Source organism: Panthera leo, chromosome B1, assembly GCF_018350215.1.
Source record: "Panthera leo isolate Ple1 chromosome B1, P.leo_Ple1_pat1.1, whole genome shotgun sequence".
In the NCBI taxonomy this organism is placed as follows: Eukaryota; Metazoa; Chordata; class Mammalia; order Carnivora; family Felidae; genus Panthera; species Panthera leo.
The window spans coordinates 146,289,007-146,309,969 of record NC_056682.1 but is presented as its reverse complement, the minus strand read 5'-3'; the positions used below and the strand labels follow the sequence as shown (position 1 = coordinate 146,309,969).

Genomic DNA, 20,963 nt, shown 5'->3' with positions numbered 1-20,963 from the left:
ACACTTACAATGAATTCCTCACTTTATCAAAAAAAAGTAAAATTTTTCTGAAAATCATATTATGATCCTTTCAGTTTAACCCCAGGAAAACTATAGATATGAATTCAAGAAAACAAACAAAGCATATTACTCAAGTATAAAATTGTACTAAACAAAAGGCAAATAAATCTAATTACAAAACAGCAAACTATATATATATATATATATATATATATATATCACACTAACTCACTAATTACACTTATTAATTGCATTTTATGTAAAATTTGAGCGCTGTTATGCATGTTATTATAAGTGAGACATTATTGGAATAAATGGATAAAGCAGCTTATGGGATCATTTAAAAAATCACAATAAAATACATCTAAGTAGCATAACTAGAAGGAAAAGCAATGGGAAATGTTGAATGCTTGTAACCTCAATAGTATGAATATGAAAAGAAAAAAAGGAAAGCAAAAAAATACTCATGGCCAATTGGAAACATAAAATCTAAAACTGGACAGCCAAAGGAGATATTTAAACATCCCTAAGAAAGTTATCAAATGTCAAAATCATAATTTATAACTTCAATATTAAAGACATAATAAAATAAAAATGTGCAAGTCAGAAAAATTCCAAAGACCCAGAACATGAAACAAATTAATCTAGGCCTGGAAATAATCAGAGTGTAGGTAAATTATAATTTAAAATCTAACTCAATTCAGTATGTTGCCAGTTTGTGGCTATTCTTAAAGTTAAAAGTGCTGCAAACACACATAAAAGAGAAAGGAGGCGTTTTAGGGTGATTTGTTGAGTCAATATACCACAGGGTTGCTTAGATTATGATCCCTGCTCCTCATGTATGAGATTCATCTAGGTGCTTGTTAAAAATGCAAAAGTAGGTGCCTGGGTGGCTCAGTCGATTAAGCATCTGACTTCACTTCAAGTCATGATCTCACAGATTGTGAGTTCGAGCCCTGTTTCAGGCTCTGGGCTGACAGCTCAGAGGCTGGAGCCTCCTTCAGATTCTGTGTCTCCTTCTCTACCTGCCCCTCCCTCTCTTTCTCTATCTCTCTCTCTCTCAAAAATAAGTAAACATGAAAAAAAATTAGCAAAATGCAGAAGCTATAGTCTTACCTTGTGGAAGCAGAATAGATATGTAGGCAGAGAATAAGCAGTTTTATCAAGCACACCAAAGTATTCTCAACTTTCACTAAAGGTTTCATATCTTCTAGGATTTGATATAATTGTAAAAGTAGAAGCAGGCCTGCAGTATAGAAGACAAAAAAAAAAAAAGATCATCGATAAAGTCATTTACAGACAATTTCCCACCATAATTCAAGGCAACAAATTTTTCCTGGTAGCAACAATAATTATTCTAATTTTCAGGTTTATAGAGGAGAGATTGGATTGTTTTAAGTCCAGGAAGAGAAGTTGTGACTAAGTAAATTTACGTGTTTATTAAAAGGTATAAGGAAACATTTTAAGTTGTTTTCTAATAAAATCTTTTAACTGTTGATTGCAGCAAACCAATTTTCCGTCTGCTTCTGCCTTCATAATAGAGGATTCATTGTGAAAAAAATATTGCTAAAAGACGTTCTCCCTCTGTGAAGAAATGAACAAATGCAAGATTGTTGTCATACGATAACCTTGCTGGAATGTGAAAGACTTTGGCCGAGTGAGGGAAAAGCTTAGAGATGCAAGATGACTGCCCGGGACCAATAGAAAGAAGTGTTCTATTTAATCTTCAGAGGAAAGCCAAAGCTAGATTAAGAATTAGAACTAAAAACAGTTTAAAAATGTGGGCTGCTACATGAACAGTATGGCTATATCCTAAAATATGCCCCCACTGTAAAACACAAAGACGCTGGGTAAAGAATGACAAAAATGACATTAAATGAATTGCTGAATTACAAGACAGTAAAAGAAAGAAATCACCAAACATGACATGGATGCCTCAGTTTTAAAAAATCAACAAAGATCAGGGAAAACCAAACCAACCAACCAACCAAAAAAATCAATCATAAGCCAAAACTAGCATAGTAAGCAAAAGTGGAACACAAGGCCAGCCCGAGGAGACATCACAATACCAGGAACTAATATCATGGGGGACCCACGGCTGCACGTGACAGAACAGTAAACAAAACCTAGGGCCTGCCCAAAGTGGGGTAACTGCACAAAGTGGTACAACCGAATAGGCTACTCCTTCTGTGAAAATATTGACTGAGAAAAATTGGCCTACCAGTTCGGGAAACTGAAAGAAAATCGATTTATCTCAGAAGCTCTGGATGGGATAATAATAATAATAATAATAATAACAACAGCAATAATAAGAGTCTCCCCTGAGCATTGAAAATCACAAAGCTTAAAAGTTATCACAAGAAAAATATCTGTAACTATGTGAGGTGATAAATATTAACTTATTGGGGGGATCATTGCACAAAATACACATATATCAAATCATTATGTTGTACACCTTGGGCTAATACAATGTTATAGGTCAATTATATCTCAATAAAACTGGGAAAAAAGGAAAACAACAACGCTGCTCTGACACAAATCTCGGATTCAAATTTACATCACTCATGTGTTCAGGGAAAAACCAAACCGAGAAATTAAATTTACCTGGTTCCTAATTGAAAGCAACCCCCTGGTAATGTCTGAAAAGAAAATGCTTGAGAACTTCCAGGATTATTGACAAATACATATCTGGTTACAGGAAACAAGGATCGGGTCCTAAAATAATAAAAACTGATCTGCACCTAAACCATCACAGTGAAACTGCAGAACACCAAAGACAAAAAAGGTTCCTAAAATCAACTAGAAAGAAAAACCAGATTACATACAAAGATGAGGCCATCACATCCTACAATGGCCCTCTGATGGATAATACCTTCGTATAATCTGTTGAGTTTAGGCTGAACCTGTGACTTTCTTCTACCCAGCAGAATATGACAAAGGTGACTGGATAGTCATTTCTTGATTAGGCTCCATTATAGAAGATTCTGTCTTAGCAGATGGCTGTGAGAGACTCCCCCTTGCTGGCACTGAAGAGGTAAACTCATAGGCGGAAGGGCCTCTGAAAGATCCACACAGCAAATAACTGTGGGGCTAGAAGAGCCGAGAGCAGCCTCCACCTGACAGATAGCAGGAAAATGGAGACTTCAAGCCTACACCCAAAAGGGACTGAATTTTACCACTATTTTTACAGTTAGAAAAGGACCTCAAGCTCCGATAAAGAATGCAGCCTATCTGATACTCTGATTATAGACTTGAGAGACCTGTGGCCCAGCTAAACCATGCCTGGACTTCTGACCCACAGAAACTGAGAGATAACAAATGTGTGCTGTTTTAAGCCACTAGTTCCTGCTCCCTTGTTATCCAGTAATAGAAAATGAACACATAATTTGGTGCCAAGAGCAGAATTCAAACCCACTGAGACATATGTCCAGAATCTATGGGACATAGCTAAAGCAGTCCTCCAAAGAAATTCATAGTATTAAATACACACAACAATACAATGAAATCAGTGAAATAAAGCATGCAGCTCAAAAAGAATAGAAAAAGACCAAAAAAGTAAAGCAAAATAAAACAAATACAAGAAATTCTAAAGGTAAACATTGAGTTAGAAAACAGAGAACAAAGAGTTGATTCTTTTTCTTAATGTTTATTTTTGAGAGAGAGGGAAAGAGATTGTGTGAGCAGGGGAAGGGGCAAAGAGAAAGGAAGAGAGAGAATCCCAAGCAGGCTCTGCACTGTCAGCACAGAGTTCCATGTGGGGCTTGATTTCACAAACCTGAGATCATGACCTGAGCCAAAATCAAGAGTCAAGACACTTAACTGACTGAGCCACCCAGGCACCGCAAAGAGCTGATTCTTAAGAAAGACAACAGGATAGATAAATTATTAGCTTAAAAAAAAAAAAAAAAAAAAAAAAAAAGAATGACAAATACACAAAAGAAGAAATTAAAAGGCACACATACACACTAAAACACAAAAATTGGGGGGGATGCCTGAGTGACTCAGTCAGGCATCTGACTCTTGATTTCAGCTCAGGTCATCATGGTACCCGGAATGGAGCCACAAATCGGGCTCTGTGCTGACAGTGTGGAGTCTGCTTGAGATTCTCCCTCCCCCGCTCTCTCTGCCCCTCCCCCACTCTCACCTCTCTCTCTCAAAATAAATAAGCAAACATTTAAAAATAAGACACAAGTTTTTTTTTTTAATTTTTTAAAAATGTTTATTTATTTTTGACAGAGAGAGAGACAGACAGAGCATGAACGGGGGAGGGGCAGAGAGAGAGGCAGACACAGAATCGGAGGCAAGCTCCAGGCTCTGAGCTGTCAGCACAGAACCTGACATGGGGCTTGAACTCACAGACTGCAAGATCATGGCCTGAGCTGAAGTCGGAGGCTCAACCGACTGAGCCACGCAGGTGCCCCAAGAAGTTTTTTAAAGTTTGAGATTTTGGGGTGTGTGGGTGGCTCAGTCGGTTAAGCCTCCGACTTCGGCTCAGATCATGATTTCACGGTTCATGAGTTTGAGCCCCACATCGAGCTCTGCACTGAAGGCTCAGAGCCTGGAGCCTTCTTCGGATTCTGTGTCTCCCTCTCTTTCTGCCCCTCCCCCACTCGTGCTCTATCTGTCTCTCTCTCTTTCAAAAAATGAATACATGTTAAAAAAAATTAAAAAAAAATAAAGTTGGAGATTTTATTGCATAGTTATATGCAAATCAATTTTTGAAAGTTAGAGGGAATGTATAGCTTGTTAGGAAGATATAATTTATAAAACTAGCTTCAATAGAAGTATAAAGTTTAAGTAGTCCGGTTTTCATAGAAGAAATAAAAAGTTGTCAAAGAGCCTCCTCATCCCATAAAAGTCACCAGAACAAATGGTATGAAAAAGGAATTCTACAAAACTTTAAAGACCACAAATGCTGAATAACTCAACTTATACATGGAATCTAAAAACAAAACAAAACAAATGAACAAAACAAACAGAAACAGACTCATAGAACAAACTGATGACTGCCAGAAGGGAGAGGCTAGGGGGATAGGAGGATTAAGGGGTACTATCTTCTAGTTATACAATCAATAAGACACAGGGAAGTGATTTACAGAATAGGGAATATAGTCAATAATATTGAAACAACTTTGTATGATGACTAGGCTTATTGCGGTGACCATTTTGTAACATATATAAATATCAAATCGCTATGTCGTACACCTGAAACTAGTACAATGTTGAATGTCAATTATTCTTCAGTGAAAACAAACAAAAAGAGCTCTTGAAGACCAAATAATTTCAATGCTAATTAAAATATGCCAGGGCACTGATAAAGAAGTACATCTTCCAAATTATTTTCATTAGGTGAATTTTAACAGTGACATAAAAACCACACACACACACACATATATACATACTAACAAGCATACATACATGCACATGCATATATATACATAACTGCAGACCAATCTCATTTCTAAATATAGATATTAAATCTTAAATAAAATATTAGCAAACAATCCAATAGTACCTCAAGATCAAGTGGGTATTTCAATTTGAGGAAATCTATAAATAATTCATCTTACTAATGGATCCAAGGGAAACTCTATATGAAAATGTCCAATATGGCCAGAAAGGCATTTCACATAAATCAACCTCAAATTATAAGAAAATGTTTGATGAAATACAAATTGGTGAAACCTTTCTTAGTATGATAAATTATATATATTCCTCAACCCAAAAGCCAGCATCTTACCTAATGGAAAAACATGAGATGCATTTCTACTATAATAAAGGGCAATACAAGGATGCCCATTATCTTTCTAATGATTTAACATTTTATTGAAGACTTGAGCCACTGTAGTTATTACACAAGAGAAAACAAATCCACACAGAACAGCTTCCTATACGGTGTGCCATAGGTGACAGGTAAGTCAGATACTTTCCTTCAGCCCTTGGAATGTCCAGGAAGGCCAGGGAAATTGCCTTTGACCGGGGCACCCTACTTGACTTGTCTCAGTGAATCAGAGAATGAATATTAGTTCTGAAGTGTGATGACCCATTAAAAAGTTTGGGAAGCACTGTTTTATAAAAATTCATATACTTGTGCTCTGGGAGGTACGTGCAAGAATATTCATAAGAGCATACACATTGGTGAAAAAAACTGAAAATGACTCAAATGTCCATAGAAAGGCAATTGAATACATTTCTGATACACTATATAGCTATGACATGGATGAATCTCAAAAAGGGGTGTTGGGTGAAAAAAGCAAGTTGCAATAGAATATGTACTACATAATCCCATTTTTAAGTTCAGATATACAGTATTTAGTAAACAATGTACAGGGATACAAACATTTATAAATACATACGAACACACATAGCGTATATGTATTTTCATATAACAAAAAGCAAGGAAATAATATACACAAAGCTCAGAGTAGTGGTCGCCCTTCTGTGCAATATAGGTTGAAAGAAAAGGGACTTCAAAGCAGTAAGTTTCATCTTTTTCTGTTTTTTAAATTGAGATATAATTGACATATCACATTGTATTAGTTTTAGGTGCCCAACATAATAATTTGAGATATCTCTATATAATAGATGATATATATAGATATACCTATTAATATTGATATATAGATATATCAAAATGGTTACAGTAAGTTTAGTTGACATTCTTCACCAAACAAGTTTTTCCTTGTGATGAGAACTTTTAAGATCTAGTGTCTTGGCAAATTTCAAATATACGATACAGTAGCGTTAACTATAGTTACGATGCTGTACATTACTGTCTATCTTATAACTGGAAGTTTGTACCTTTTGACCCTTTTCACCCATTTTGTGTCCCCCACCCCCACAGGTTCTATTTTTTAAGGTGAATGGTGGACACTCGGGAGTTTGCTTTATCATTGTTTTTTTTTGGGGGGGGTAATATGTAAATATTTTCATATTTTAAGAACAGATGGAAAAGTCATAGATATAAATTATCAGAAACTAAGAGTTCTTTTATTCCTCTTCTAATTGGGTTAGCTTAAATAAGAAATATAATTATTGATATTGTATAAATGATGCACCGACATTTTGTTTTTCAAAGAAGCACCTTTGAAAAGCATGCTGTCACTCTTTCCAGACAGCTACTCCTTCCTATAGATTGCATGGGTCATGATGCCATGACCAAAGTATTGTTATTCATCTGTTGCAATCAACCTCTAAATTATAGACAACATTTCGAGAATAAAACAGCCTCTCTAGGGCTGTCTGTTGTGAATTTTGCCCCATGACATAAAAGAAAGCATTTGAAAACATGTAAAATGTTTATATTGGAATAGAGAAATTCAGTTTCTTGTCTCCTGGGAAATGACTAAGATAAGGTTTCTCATTCTTTGCCACTACAGAAATAGCACATTTTAAAATCCTGCGATTGGAAAGCAAAACTCCACCACTTTCCCAATGCTCCATTGTTTCTCAGCAATAAAAATGGCAATAGTTCATGTTTCATATGTGCCTGATGATAAACATGAGTGCAAATAAATTCAAATATTTGTATTGTTTAGATTTAACTCTAGTAGGACCAATTCATTAAATGAAGTGGAATCTGTCAGATACTGGTTTGTATCTGCTTTGTTATAATCATATTGATCAGATCCCGTATTATATAGTCAGACTACCTTCTACATTCCTATCTTTTGTGACTGGCTGCTCTTCAGTGATTCTTAGCTGTCTCTCTCAGGCAAGGCTGTAACTGCCATAATGGCCTCCAACGAAGGTGCACTTGACCTCTGCTATTATCCAGAATCCAAAGAAGAAGACAAATAATACATATACCTACAGGGCTACACCCACTAACTTTATCCCTGGTCATGCTTCTCTCTCTCTATGGACTTACAGCATAGTATTAAAATTTTTATCTCCACCAAGAACCGCAGGCTATAGCCACTGTGCTTTTCTATTTGGGACCTCATTTGTTGACCTAGTAAATGTCATAAACAAGTGAGAAGCAGAACTCTGAGCAGGCCAGTTGCTAGAGTGAAATCTGTTTTCTTGCCTGAACACCATGCAATGCATTTCCTTCTAATATGTACAGAATAAATAAAAAAATTAAAGCACTCTTTCTGTATAGAATGATTCAATGAATCTTTCCCTTTTCTTTGTTTTATTTTGCTCCTTTTTCCCCCTATTAAATCCTGTTCTTTTTTATGCAAGTAGCTTTAAGTTGCTTTGGGATGTGTTCTTCACTTCAGGAAAGTTTTAGGGGCTTAAACTGGGGGGAGAATGATTTAAGATCCCAAAGCTTATTTGGCAGGTGATGTAAAAGATTTTTTAAGTGCAAAGCAATAGCATACCTCCACAGTAACTTTCAAAGTACGGTATGGCACAGAGGTCTTGAAAAGATCAATCGATGCTTGCTTCTCCTACAGAGGTGTGTCTTTATTTTCTGCTCTTTCCTTTACCACCCCTACCCCCACCCACCAGTCTAAAGAAGATAAGCAGTTCAGAAGGTGCCCACTGCGTTCTTAGAGCAGCAGAACTCTCATATCTGCCATTTTTACACCACCTTTGCCTTTCACTCTTTCCTTTTTCTTGGGTCTGAGGAGTTTAGCAAGAGTAAATAAAGCCTAAAAGTTGAGTTGTCTGAAATAGTGATAGTGAGAAGTTTCGTTCTGAGCATCATCCATTTTAGGGTCAAATAAAATAGCGCAGGTCAAAGGAAAAGAACATGGCACTTCTTCTCACAAAGTCTCATAACATAAGTTCAAGACCATACACCTCTCACAGGTACTGAGACATCATAAAGTTCCTCAGCATAGTGAACCGTATCTAATAATTCTGCTGATATATCTTTTTACCTGGCCATTTAAAAGCTAAATAAATTTCCACTATCCTTCCTGAGTTCTGAGATTTTAATACCAAGGCGTTTCTTCTATGGCTTCCTCCAGGCTTGAGGCTAATACGCTATCCCTCAGGCTCCTTGTCTCCACACTCCATCTGGAATCTCACTTCTCCTGCTTCCAAAACAATAGACTAGAAATAGGAATATATTTTCCAGGCTCTGTCAGGCTATCTTCAGTGCCAAGGCAGTGGCTGGGGGGACATGGATGGACACAAGTCTAAGAAACCAACCAGAAAGACTGCGGCACACTCTAATGACAACCCGGATAACTCAGACGCCCATGCTCCTCAGTTTCCACACCCAATCCTGTATTTTAAGGGGTAGATTAGATTTGGGTTGTGTGGTATCAGGTGTAGAAAATTACCTTTAAGATATTATGTAGTGAGCTCATGCTTGGAGCATTAAATGAGGCATTATCGTGCTAAAGAGACACTGTCCAGAAGCAATGGAGATAGCCCTGGGAGCCGCTTCCTGTGTTCTTGTCTCCTATTACCTCTGCTGCTTTCTCTACTTACTAATCCTTGGCTTGCTCTCTAGGCTACTCCTCTGGCATCCACCCTGCTCAGCTCCTGGCAAGGGTCCAGTTCTTGGCTCTGCTGGCCTCTCTGCTTGTGGAATGAGTCGGGTGCCTGCTCTGCTCCAGTTTGCTGGACTAACCTGGCAAGATCTGTAGTTTTGACTCTGTCCAGCCCATGTCGCCATCTTGTTTGAATGTCCTTTTCAAGAAGAGCTCTAAAACCAGTGATAGAATTTTTTATGTTTCTTTAAAGCTTCCAGTTGCTTTCCTCTTTTTTTCTTTTTAATTTTTTTTAATGTTTGTTTATTTTTGACAGAGAGAGACAGGGCATGAGCGGGGGAGGGGCAGAGAGAGAGGGGGGACACAGAACCCGAAGCAGGCTCCAGGCTCTGAGCCGTCAGCACAGGGCCCACACGGGCCTCAAACCCACAGACCACGAGATCATGACCTGAGCTGAAGTCGGATGCTCAACCGGCTGAGCCACCCAGGCGCCCCGCCTTTCTTCTTTTAAAGCAGTGTGTCTCCTTTCTTTTTGCCAAATTTTGGAATATATATCCTAATTTTAAATTTAGTAAATCTCTCTTCAAATAAGGATGAGCAGAGGCATATTTTTAATGAGTTTAGTTCAACATATTTTAATAAATAAATTCAATTTAAATTCAAACATTTTAATATAAGTTTAAAGTTTTAATGAATAAATTCTAGGAAAGTATAACATATATTCCACCTGACATAGAAAAATGAGAAATTTATTAATTCATAAATCATCTACATATTAAAAGGACTTAGACATCAAAATCTGTATGGGAAATACTTTAAGTGAGGGACAGCTGTATTGTAGCAAATAAGCATTGAAAATGTGTGCAAACACTTGTATTTCTGTCCTAAATCCGCCCTTTCAAGGTGAGGTGGCTTTTCTAAATCTCAGTCTTTATTACCTGTAAAATAATATGAATATTTAAAACTGCACAATACTTTATTTATAACCAGTACTACTAATGTTATCAGATTTAATGTAATTTCTGGTTTTTTGGCTCTTGTTCTAGTTCCTTGGAACGATTCCTTCCCCATAGTCTGAGACTCATCAGGGTCAGTCTCGTATGTGCTCACCAACTATGCGGTCACACTGTCTCACTCCACACTCAGAACACCCGGCTGCCTTCGCTAGTACTGCTGATAACACGAGCAACATCAACACTGCTGGGCACCATCATCCCTTATGCTGGGTATCGCCACAGTCTACTTGATACAAGGTCTACTTGACTCTAGGTCTACCAAGTATCACTTCTCTTAAAGGGAACAAGAGCCAGACACAAGTTAAAGTTGTAAAATCAGATTTTATTCCTATAGGAACTATTGAAGTAGGGAAAAGAGACCTCAGTATAGACCTAGGATCTGTTCAGAATATAGCATGGACAAATGGGGATTTACAGCCAAGGAGAAAGATGAGTGCCAGTGGATGGAAATTAGTAAGAGGATACCTCAGGATTAAGGGTGATTCTGGCTAAATCAATTTGACGAGATTCTTGCTGAAGGCAGGCCAGGATGATCAGATGCCAAGGATGTGGAATGAGGAATTTTATTAGCCATGTGGGGTGATCAGATATTGAGGGTGGAGATTCTTGTAAAATTTACTTAACAAGATTCTTGCTACAACTGAGCATTGCAGACCCTACAAGGACAGACACCAAAGCTTAGGTCCAGACCATTTAGAGAAGACTGACTAAAGTTTAACCAAGGAGAGAGTCTAGTCATTTCTCATACTGGAAGTCACTGCATTTACCAGGACCCACTGCTGTTGCCTCTCTGCATCTCTGTGCCTATCGCCACTCCTATTGCTAACCTCTGCAGCTAGTCTTTTTTCGCTCATTAGCCTCTGCTGCCAGGTTCCAGAGTACTGATGTCTCCCAACAGTGATGGTTCTGGACCCTTGAGGGACCGAACATAGAAGAATCTAACATTTTTAGGAGAGACCTAAAGCAGTGCTGCTTCTCTTCATGCTGGAGTTTTCATAAAACAACTTTTCCCCCCTGATTTTACTTACTCTTCTCCCCAGAAGACTTAGACATGTGTCCATGGGGGCAGAACCAATAACTAATACAAGTGACAAAACGATTATACTCAGAATCACTCTTTCCCTCCAACTCTGCTGTTTCGCTTTGGGGCCCAGCTTGGGAGTATTCCATCTTCTCAGGAGCTTCCCCAGTCACTCTTCTGAGCAGACTTCTGGCAGGCTGCCCTCCAGTTTCATTGCACATGCTCAGGCATATCGAAATCCCAGCTTATGTGCAAATCAGATCCCTTTAGTGTAGTGCACACAAAAAGTTTTTACAATAATAAAGATTGAAAGAGAGGTCATGACCATTTAGGGGAGAGAAGAGGTTGTACGTGGATTTCCCTTCCTGGTAGCTTCTAATGATTTTAGGCATTCCGGATGAGATTATTATTATAATTAAGCCATAATCTCAGGCCTAAACTTTCTGGCTGCCAAGATAAACATAATACAATAAACGTGCTTCTGGATATCATGAGCTTGTAATGCAAAATAAGGTTACGTTTCTTTTAACATCCAAATCGATTTCAGGAAGTTTGCTCTGGTGCTGTGTTCCTCCTCCCAAGTGGCTTCTGGGAATCTCTGAGGCATTGTTAGATGTTCTACCCACCCAACCTAGTGGTCTCTTCTCGGGTCTACCAGGTGTCTGGCCTCCCAACCTCTCTCCAGAGCTCTTGCAGGTCACATCATGTCATCTCATAAATTGGTTCTTTGGGCTGCGCTCTCCCCATCCTAGGCTTCTCCAAGCAGGTATATAAATCCCTTGGTTAATTCTCCAAAGGTGGCTAGATCCTGACTTCAGTGTTTTACAAGATTTCACTGGATGTTAAAGGGACATCAGAAGTACACATAGCAGTGTCTCACATGGCTTATAGTACTGGGTATGTTTGAGTTTTTTAGGAATCGGCCACAACTTAAGGATCCCCACCTAGGTCCCAAGGAGCTTCCACATAGCAGTTACCAGATTAACCTGCATCAGCTTTAGGCTCCATGGTCTTTGGTTTTAGGACATTTTTATTCTTTAAGTCTAGTCTTGTGACTCTTAATCTTGCAGAATGGAGGGTCCTCTCTTCCCCTCTTGAAAAATCTCTTATCTCCTGCCCTGGTAAAATCATAGGTTGGAATATCCACTTCCACCAAAAGAAGCCACTATCCTTCTCAATTTATGGGTTGTGATCTGTAGGGCCTCGATAGAACAATAGTAGAAGCTAATACATAGAATATGCCCTGAGCTCTATATTATTTAATCTTAAACAATACCATATGAAGCATGTCCACAGTTTGATCAAAATCTATGTTTTATGTAATCATTTCATTATACTAATTTTTCAGAGGTAGAGGGAAATGCAGGGAAAAAAATTACATCAACTTTAGCTAGTGAACAAACACAAAACATCTCAATTTGAAGCATCTACATTCAGGGATAAGATGACCTCACGGTACTACCCAGAGGATTGGTACTTCTTTTACGGTGGGGTAACTCAAGAGTCTTACTGGTGACTTTCCTAAAATAAAATGTATCTGTTTTAAAATTTTGCTTCTATACCTCCAGAAACCCCAAACCTACAGAAACCCACAAAGTGCAATTCTCTCTTTTAAAATATTAAAGTTCTGGGTGCACCTGGATGGCTCGGGTTTAGTGTCTGACTTCGGCTCAGATCATGATCTTGCGGTGCATGGGATCGAACACAGCATTGGGCTCTGTGCTGACAGGTCAGAGCATGGAGCCTGCTTTGGAATTCTGTGTTGCCCTCTCTCTCTACCATTCCCCCACTCACATGCTGTCTCTGTCTCTGTCTCTGTCTCTGTCTCTCTCTCTCAAAAAAATATAAATAAATAAACGTTAAAAAAATTAAAATATTAAATTTCTGGATTTATCAGGTACTCAGGTAAAATACTAGGACTACCCCTATTACTATTGTTATTTATTGAAGTAATGTATAAATATGTGAGCTCCTCCTCATGTCTCAAGAACTGTTATCATTATTTCATTTGATAGCTTACTATTGCAACAGCTACTGAAAGTTAGGGTTTTACATTCATTTTACAAATGAAGAAACGGGCTTAGAGAGATTAAATAACCTATCCAATTCATGCAACTAACATATGGCAGAGCTGTTATCTGAAGCCGAATTGTGTATTAACCATGATACTATGATTATTGAGAACCTCTAGAAATAGAATGTTATTCTGGGACCTTTATATTTTCTTAGAAAAACTAATTAGTTGCAGACATCAAATGATTCTGCTCTGGTCAAATTTAGATCATTTGCCCATGATGGCAACAGAGGTAAACTCAACATTGAGTTGTCTCAAATAATCTCTGGACAGGTGTCTACCAATGACCCAAAACATCATAATTATGCACCAAGAGAGTCAAATTGTGTTTGAGATGTGCGAAGTATGTCTCAGGTTTCAGAAAACCCTACTTCTTTATTATTATTATTCATTACCCATTTTTTGCACAGAGCATGTTTTCCAGCCCTGGCATTCAATTTCTCACATTTCTTATACCTTGCACAATTTTTAAAATTAAAAAAATAATATATAAATAATTTATACTTTGATATACTTAATATTTATATTATAAGCATTAGATAAAAATATTTTATATATCCAACTATTTCAGTGTTCAGCAACAGGATTTCTAAAATAGAAGTTTGAAAATATCTTTTTGGGTAGGGTTGACAGACAAAGCAAAAATAATAAAAAAATACAAAGCACCTTGTTAAATTTGAATTTCAGATAAATAACAAATAATTTTTTAATGTTTATTTATTTATTTTGAGAGAGAGAGAGTGTGTGTGTGTGTGTGTGTGTGTGTGTGTGTTTGTGTGTGTGTGTGATTGGGGGAGGGGCAGAGAGAGAGAGGGAGACAGAATCCGAAGCAGGCTCCATGCTCTGAGCTGTCAGCACAGAGCCCAACATGATGCTTGAACCCACAAACCATGAGATCAGATGACCTGAACTGAAGTTGGACACAACCTACTGAGTCACCCAGGGGCCCCAATAACAAACAATTTCTTAGTGAAATCATGTCCTATACAATATTTGGGACATATTTATACTTAAAAAATTCAATGCTTATCTGAAATTCAAGTGTAACTGGGTGCCCTGCATTTCATCTAGCAGACCCATTCTACGGACACAAGCTTAAATCTCTAAGCTGTACTTTAATTTTATCTAGTGTTCGGTTCAGGGTACTTCGTGAGAAATGAACACTTGTTGTTTCAATCTGTTTGGAAGCTCTGGTGTGGACCACTTAAATCGCTAAATGGCTTGGTACGTCCCTGATAGTTACTTGCCATTACAGAGATTTATAGCATATGTGGATCTTGATCTGAACTATAGTCAGCTCAAGAAACTGTCTATGATACTCTGTTATTTTCTGCTGTGTCGAAGCCAAAGTAATTATGGATTTCTCTGGAGGAAAACACATCCATTGATTTTAAGTTGTTTTGGGGAAGTTAATTTAATGTAAGTTTCCTTCTGCCATGACTGTGACTTTCATATATTGTACACAACAGTTGAGTCGAAAACAAAATGCCTTTTGTTGAGAAGTCTGGTGTTTTGACGTTTTTTGTTTGTTTTGCTTAAAGGAGGCAATTTGGGGAGAGGGGTTAGTGAAAAGCAGAGGAAGTCGGCAGAGACTTGAAGCAAAGTTCTTCACCTTAGGTCACTGAACTTCTGGGGTACAGGTTAAATTTTGGTTTGGGGAGTCTCATTTGCCTCAAGTAGCCATCTCAGCCAGTCCACCACAGACGAGACAGAAACATGAACGCCCTTCTGTCACTCCGCTGATGTTGGCTTTCAGGACCTCATGAAACCAGCTCCACAGGAAAGCCTAATATTTGAACTTTTCACTCTTGATTCACTTTATTAGACAGCAGTGAAAGTTAGCCTTGTGCTAAATGCTGAAGAGAAAACACAAAACCCCTTATTAATCAGCCTTTCAGTTTCTCCTTTTTCCTCTCTTTAGATAGATTTTTAAAGAAGTTATTTCTTCTTAATTCACTTGTCAGACGCTGAAACAGGTTTGAAAATAAAGGTGATAACGAGAAGGAAAATTAAAAAAAAAAAAAAAAGATGAGTTACAGGGAGACCACCCAAGAAAAATGTTTTTATACATTATTAAATACTTTCCAGTCTTTTAAACTCTTTTTTACTTCTGACCTGAACAGACCAGAACTAAATTTCTCAAATATTAAAAAAAAAGAAAGAAAGAAAGAAAGAAAGAAAAAGAAAATAACATACCTGTGCCCAAATTCTTGACAAAAGTTGTGGAGGAATCTATAACGTGTTATAGCATTGTAGTTATATCTTAAAAAGTTCCTGCGTAAATAAATATCATTTTTTTAAAAATGAGAATTTAGGGGCACCTGGGTGGGTCAGTAGGTTAAGCATTCAACTCTTAGTTCAGCTCAGGTCATGATCTCGCGGGTTCATGAGTTTGAGCCCCGTGTCAGGCTCTGTGCTGAGGGCATGGAGCCTGCTTAGGATTCTTTCTCTCTCTCTCTCTCTCTCTCTCTCTCCCACTCCCCTGCTTGTGTGTGCTCAGACATTCTCGTGGTCTCTCTCTCAAAATAAATAAACTTTTTTAAAAAATAAGAATATTTTTAAGATGGAACACTGTAACTGTATCCTCATTCTTTTCTTTCTTGATGTTACAGAGTCAGAGCATTATCCAAATGCCAGAGAACCTCAACACAGAGCAGCCTAGCTGGGGAGTTCTAACCCAAACAAAAATCAAAAGTGGGAAACTGTGGTGGAAGAGAAGAGTCAGAAAGGAGTCTAACCAAATCTTTTATTTAAGTTTCATGTCTCTGATCTCAGTATTGTAGAATTACATGTGTATATACATTTATACACATATGTAATCTCTGAGAGTTTATGCTCATGAAATAAATCCTTTGCTTACCACATTAACACTACACAGCCTCAAGTTCCACATGGCCTACATTTGAAAATAACCTCTGCACTAAGATCATAAGCTATAAGCTTCCCAACTGACCACTGTCAAAATGAGCTGATCTTTGACTTCTGTAGAGACAACATAAACACACCCTCTCTCTAGACAGAGGAAATGCTATGCTGTTTGGATGAATGATGATTCATTCAGGACTGAGCAATCAAAAGGATAAATGAGAAGACATTTCAAGCATGTGCTATTAGGTTTCAGAAGACTCTATTTTCAAATGAAGGCCCAAAGATGTCAAAAGAAGTGTTTGGAAAGCAGTGCGGGTTCATGGTTTGTGTGTGGAAAATAGTAGATTCTAATCCTAGGGAGGACACTGATTAACTGCATGAAGGCAGCAAATCATGGAGCTCTCTGAGTTGTCTGCAGTACAGAGAATCATGCTGCCTCCTATTCCAGGAATATTGGGATCACCTAAGGAAATACATGTTAGGTACTTTTACAATTTAAGAAACCATGTAAAGAAGTCAAAGAAGAAATTCACTACAATGTGAACATTATAAAAACAACAATACTGTTTCTCTTACACCAAGGTTGCTAAGTGTGATGTATGGTCACCCAAATGGACAGGATTTAGGAGGTCCTGGGCTTTCGTGACCCCATACAACTAGGCAGTTATGAAGCTGTGAGGCAGCCCCATCAGGCATGGCCCAGAAGAAATGCAGCTGAGCCCCTATTAAGAACACCTACCTTTACCTTGCTCAACTTGTTTATTCAAGAAACATTTATTGATCACCTGAGCACAGGGTACTGTTTGCTCTGTGCCAGGGTTTCAGCACCATTGACATTCTGAGCCAGATAACGCTTCGTGCTGAGGGTTATCCTGCACACTATAGGATGTAGAGCAGCGTCCCTGGCCTCTCCCTTCTGATTGCCAGTAGCATCAATCCCCGTTCTCGTTGGAATAACCAAAAATGTTTTCAGGTGGTACCACATATCCCCTCAGAGGCAAAATCAACCCCCATTGAGAACCAGTGCTTCACACTAAAACACAGCCCGGAACTTTGGTCAACACGAGACTCACTAATGATGCTGGTTTAACATGTGACTCCCTGGGCCCTACCTCCTGAGATTTAATTCGGCACAGCTGAGATGGGGACCGGTAATCCAGACTTTTTTTTTTTTTTTTAATTTTTTTTCAACGTTTTTTATTTATTTTTGGGACAGAGAGAGACAGAGCATGAACGGGGGAGGGGCAGAGAGAGAGGGAGACACAGAATCAGAAACAGGCTCCAGGCTCCGAGCCATCAGCCCAGAGCCTGACGCGGGGCTCGAACTCACGGACGGCGAGATCGTGACCTGGCTGAAGTCGGACACTTAACCGACTGCACCACCCAGGCGCCCCGGTAATCCAGACTTTTAACAGACTCTCCAAGTGGTTGTGATACGGAGGAAACCTTGAAAACCATGCCGCTTGGGGAAGATAAAGCTTTTAAAAAAGGGGTGGTTTCCACTCTGAAAGAGTTTATCTTACATCAAGGAGGCCAGACATGTGCCTCGTAAAGTTAGAACACTGCAACCAGGGCAAAAAGTAGGTTCTATGTGAGAAATATAAACACGTACTAAAGAGGTTGAGAGAACAAAAGATCAGTTTTCTTAGACTGGGGAAAGTTAGAAAAGTCTTCAAGTAGATGCTGAATTGTGAGTTTTGAATGATGGATGGGATTTTCAGATAGTTTTGAAAGAAAAGGGGGATCCAAGCATAGGAAATAGCCTAAGCAAAGGCAGAGAGGCTGGGAAATCTGCAACTAGCATCTAAGATCTATGCCTTCAAAACATTTTTTTTTTAATTTTTTTTTCTTAATGTTTTTATTTATTTTTGAGACAGAGAGAGACAGAGCATGAGCAGGGAAGGGGCAGAGAGAGAGGGAGACACAGAATCGGAAGCAGGCTCCAGGCTCTGAGCCATCAGCACAGAGCCCGATGCGGGGCTCGAACTCACAGACTGTGAGATCATGACCTGAGCCGAAGTCGGCTGCTCAACCGACTGAGCCACCCAGGCGCCCCTCAAAACATATTTTGACACAGGGGCGTCTGGGTGGCTTAGTTGGTTAAGTGTCTAACTCTTGATTTTGGCTGAGGTCATGATCTCAGGGTTTGTGAGTTTGAACCTGCTTGGGATACTCTCTCTATCCCTCTCTCTCTGCCACTCCTCCACTCACTCCCTCTCTCTCTCAAAAGTAAATAAATAAATGTTTAAAAATGTATTTTGAGACAAATATGACATATATCTAGTACTATGCCTAGGACACAGCAAGCCGTGACTAAATGACAGATCCTTTAAGATTATAATTATTCCAATTATCCCTTCCTTAAAGGTACTATATTAACTCCCTTCAAAGAAGTTACCTAGCATACCCATGTTGATCAGAATCTGGCCATCATTTCCATTTTTAAGGGAACAATGAGAAAGTTGTTTTGTTCATGGTTCAGTTTTATGAGCTTTAGCAGAGGAGTGGAATAAAGGTGGTGCCTTGGGAGGATGTAATAGGAAGTAAGTTAATCCTATAACTCAAAGATGGCTTTGACATTTCTTCTATATCTTTGACATTCCTTCTATATCTTTGACATTCCTTCTATATCTTTCTTAGGGAAGCTAGTTCCACTAAAGTACTTAATAAGAGATGTCTGTCCTCTGTGAGGTGATGGTTGAGATGAGATACACCATAGAGTATATATTCAGCACCAATTCTGTTTTTCTAGGATTATAATTCATAGCTTACTTCAGGGTCTGATGAGCCTCAGGTCTAGAGCTGATCTGGTCACAGGCTACATCTTCCATAGCCATAGATAATTTCCTGTCTATACTGAAGTGAGTAAGTATCTTTGCTTTCCCCTTACAACACCCAGGATGAATTTGGGGCACGAAAAAAATTATTTATTTACTTCATTTATTTATTTTGAGAGAGAGACAGAGGCAGAAAGAGAGGCAGAGAGAGAATCCCAAGCAGGCTCTGTGTTATCAACATAGAGCCCAGTAGGGGCTCAAAATCACAAACTGTGAGATCATGACCTGGGCCAAAATCAGAAGTCAGAAGCTCAACTGACTGAGCCACCCAGGAACCCTTGGGGAAAATTCTGTTAAGCAACCTTGCAACACTTATTTCTGTCAACGTACCACGGTACATCTAAAGCCCTAAGAGTCCTATATTCAACCCTAACCCACTTCTCTATACAAGTCATTGGTTCAAAACCATGTTGACACCCTTGAAGGCAAAGCCTACTTTTGTAAATGTTTTTTATAATCTCTGTACCTAATAGAGTGCCTGGTGCATAAACGTGTTGGATAAAGGCTGTTTTTTGAGTGGATGATTTCATAAATGGATTATTCATGATTCTTCAACCTTGGTTCCCAAGTTCTTGACTCCTTAATTGTTGTTTTAAACTACACCATTCAGGGGCGCCTGGGTGGCTCAGTCGGTTGAGCGTCCGGCTTCAGCTCAGGTCATGATCTTACAGTCTGTGAGTTCGAGCCCTGCGTCGGGCTCTGTGTTAACAGCTCAGAGCCTGGAGCCTGCTTCGGATTCTGTGTCCCCCTCTCTCTGTGCCCCTCCCCCACTCATGCTCTGTCTCTGTCTCAGAAATAAATAAACATTAAAAAATAAATAAATAAACTACACTATTCATCAGGAGGTTGGGTTAAGGTGGTGGAGAGGTAGGGGGACTAGGATTTTCCTTGTCCCTCAAACACAGCTATATTGAGGTCAGATCACTTGGACCACCCAGGTAATCAATCTGCAGAGTGGCAGAAATCTCCATAGTTGGAGGGAGACAGCTTGGCAGGATTGAGCCTCTGGAGCTGAAACGCAGAGGTATGAAATTGTGTGACTATATCCAAACAGAGTTGGAAGCCTTGCAAGTCCTGGGGAGGAGGGAATGGGCCCCAGAATGCATAGCTCCGTGTAGTAATTTCAGAGGAACACTGGGAGAGAATAGTCCCCTTCCCGGAGTACTTTGGTAAGAGAGTTTATTGCCTCCCCAAGGATGCCAGCCAAAAGTCTTTTATCAGCAGGATAGAATGGCACTACTCCAGAACAGGGTCCTCGTGGTGCAAGGTCCTTTAAGACACTGGGTTTTGAATCCCAGTAGAGCACCTAGGAAGCACAGGAGACTGTGGAGCAGGGCAAACCAACTGCCCAGGCTACTCTGTGAGGGATGCCTGAAAAGCGTGGTTTGAGACACCTGGTCTGGGGAGGAGAGATTGGGGTGTCACCATTTTCCTCCCCATCACCAACATGGTGGAACTTCAGAGAACAGGACAGCGTACCCCAGTGGAGGCAGGAAAAGCTTGCACTGAACCCCACCCCTCCGAGCCTGGCAATTGCCTATCTACTGCAGCAAGACTGACACTGAGTGAACCAGATGGCCTCTCCCCCAGTCCAGCACAGCCACGGGTCCCAGGCACCAAGAGACAGCTGGGGTTTTTTTTGTTTTTTGTTTTTTTTATTGTTGTTGTTTTGTTTTTGTTTTAAATTAAATTAAATTTTATTGTTCGTTCTTCCCTTTTCTTTTTTTCTTTTGGAATCAGGCTCATAGCTTCTGA

The 20,963-nt window shown here is 39.1% G+C and overlaps 1 long non-coding RNA gene across 1 annotated transcript in view; it reads right to left on the bottom strand.

The window, feature by feature from the left end:
- Window positions 1-1,131: 1,131 nt before the first annotated feature.
- Window positions 1,132-20,963, bottom strand: part of LOC122218161 — an 81,149-nt gene continuing 61,317 nt past the window's right edge. Inside the window, exon 3 of the long non-coding RNA XR_006201902.1 lies at window positions 1,132-1,246. This is a non-coding gene — a long non-coding RNA (uncharacterized LOC122218161). The remainder of the gene's footprint in view (window positions 1,247-20,963) is intronic.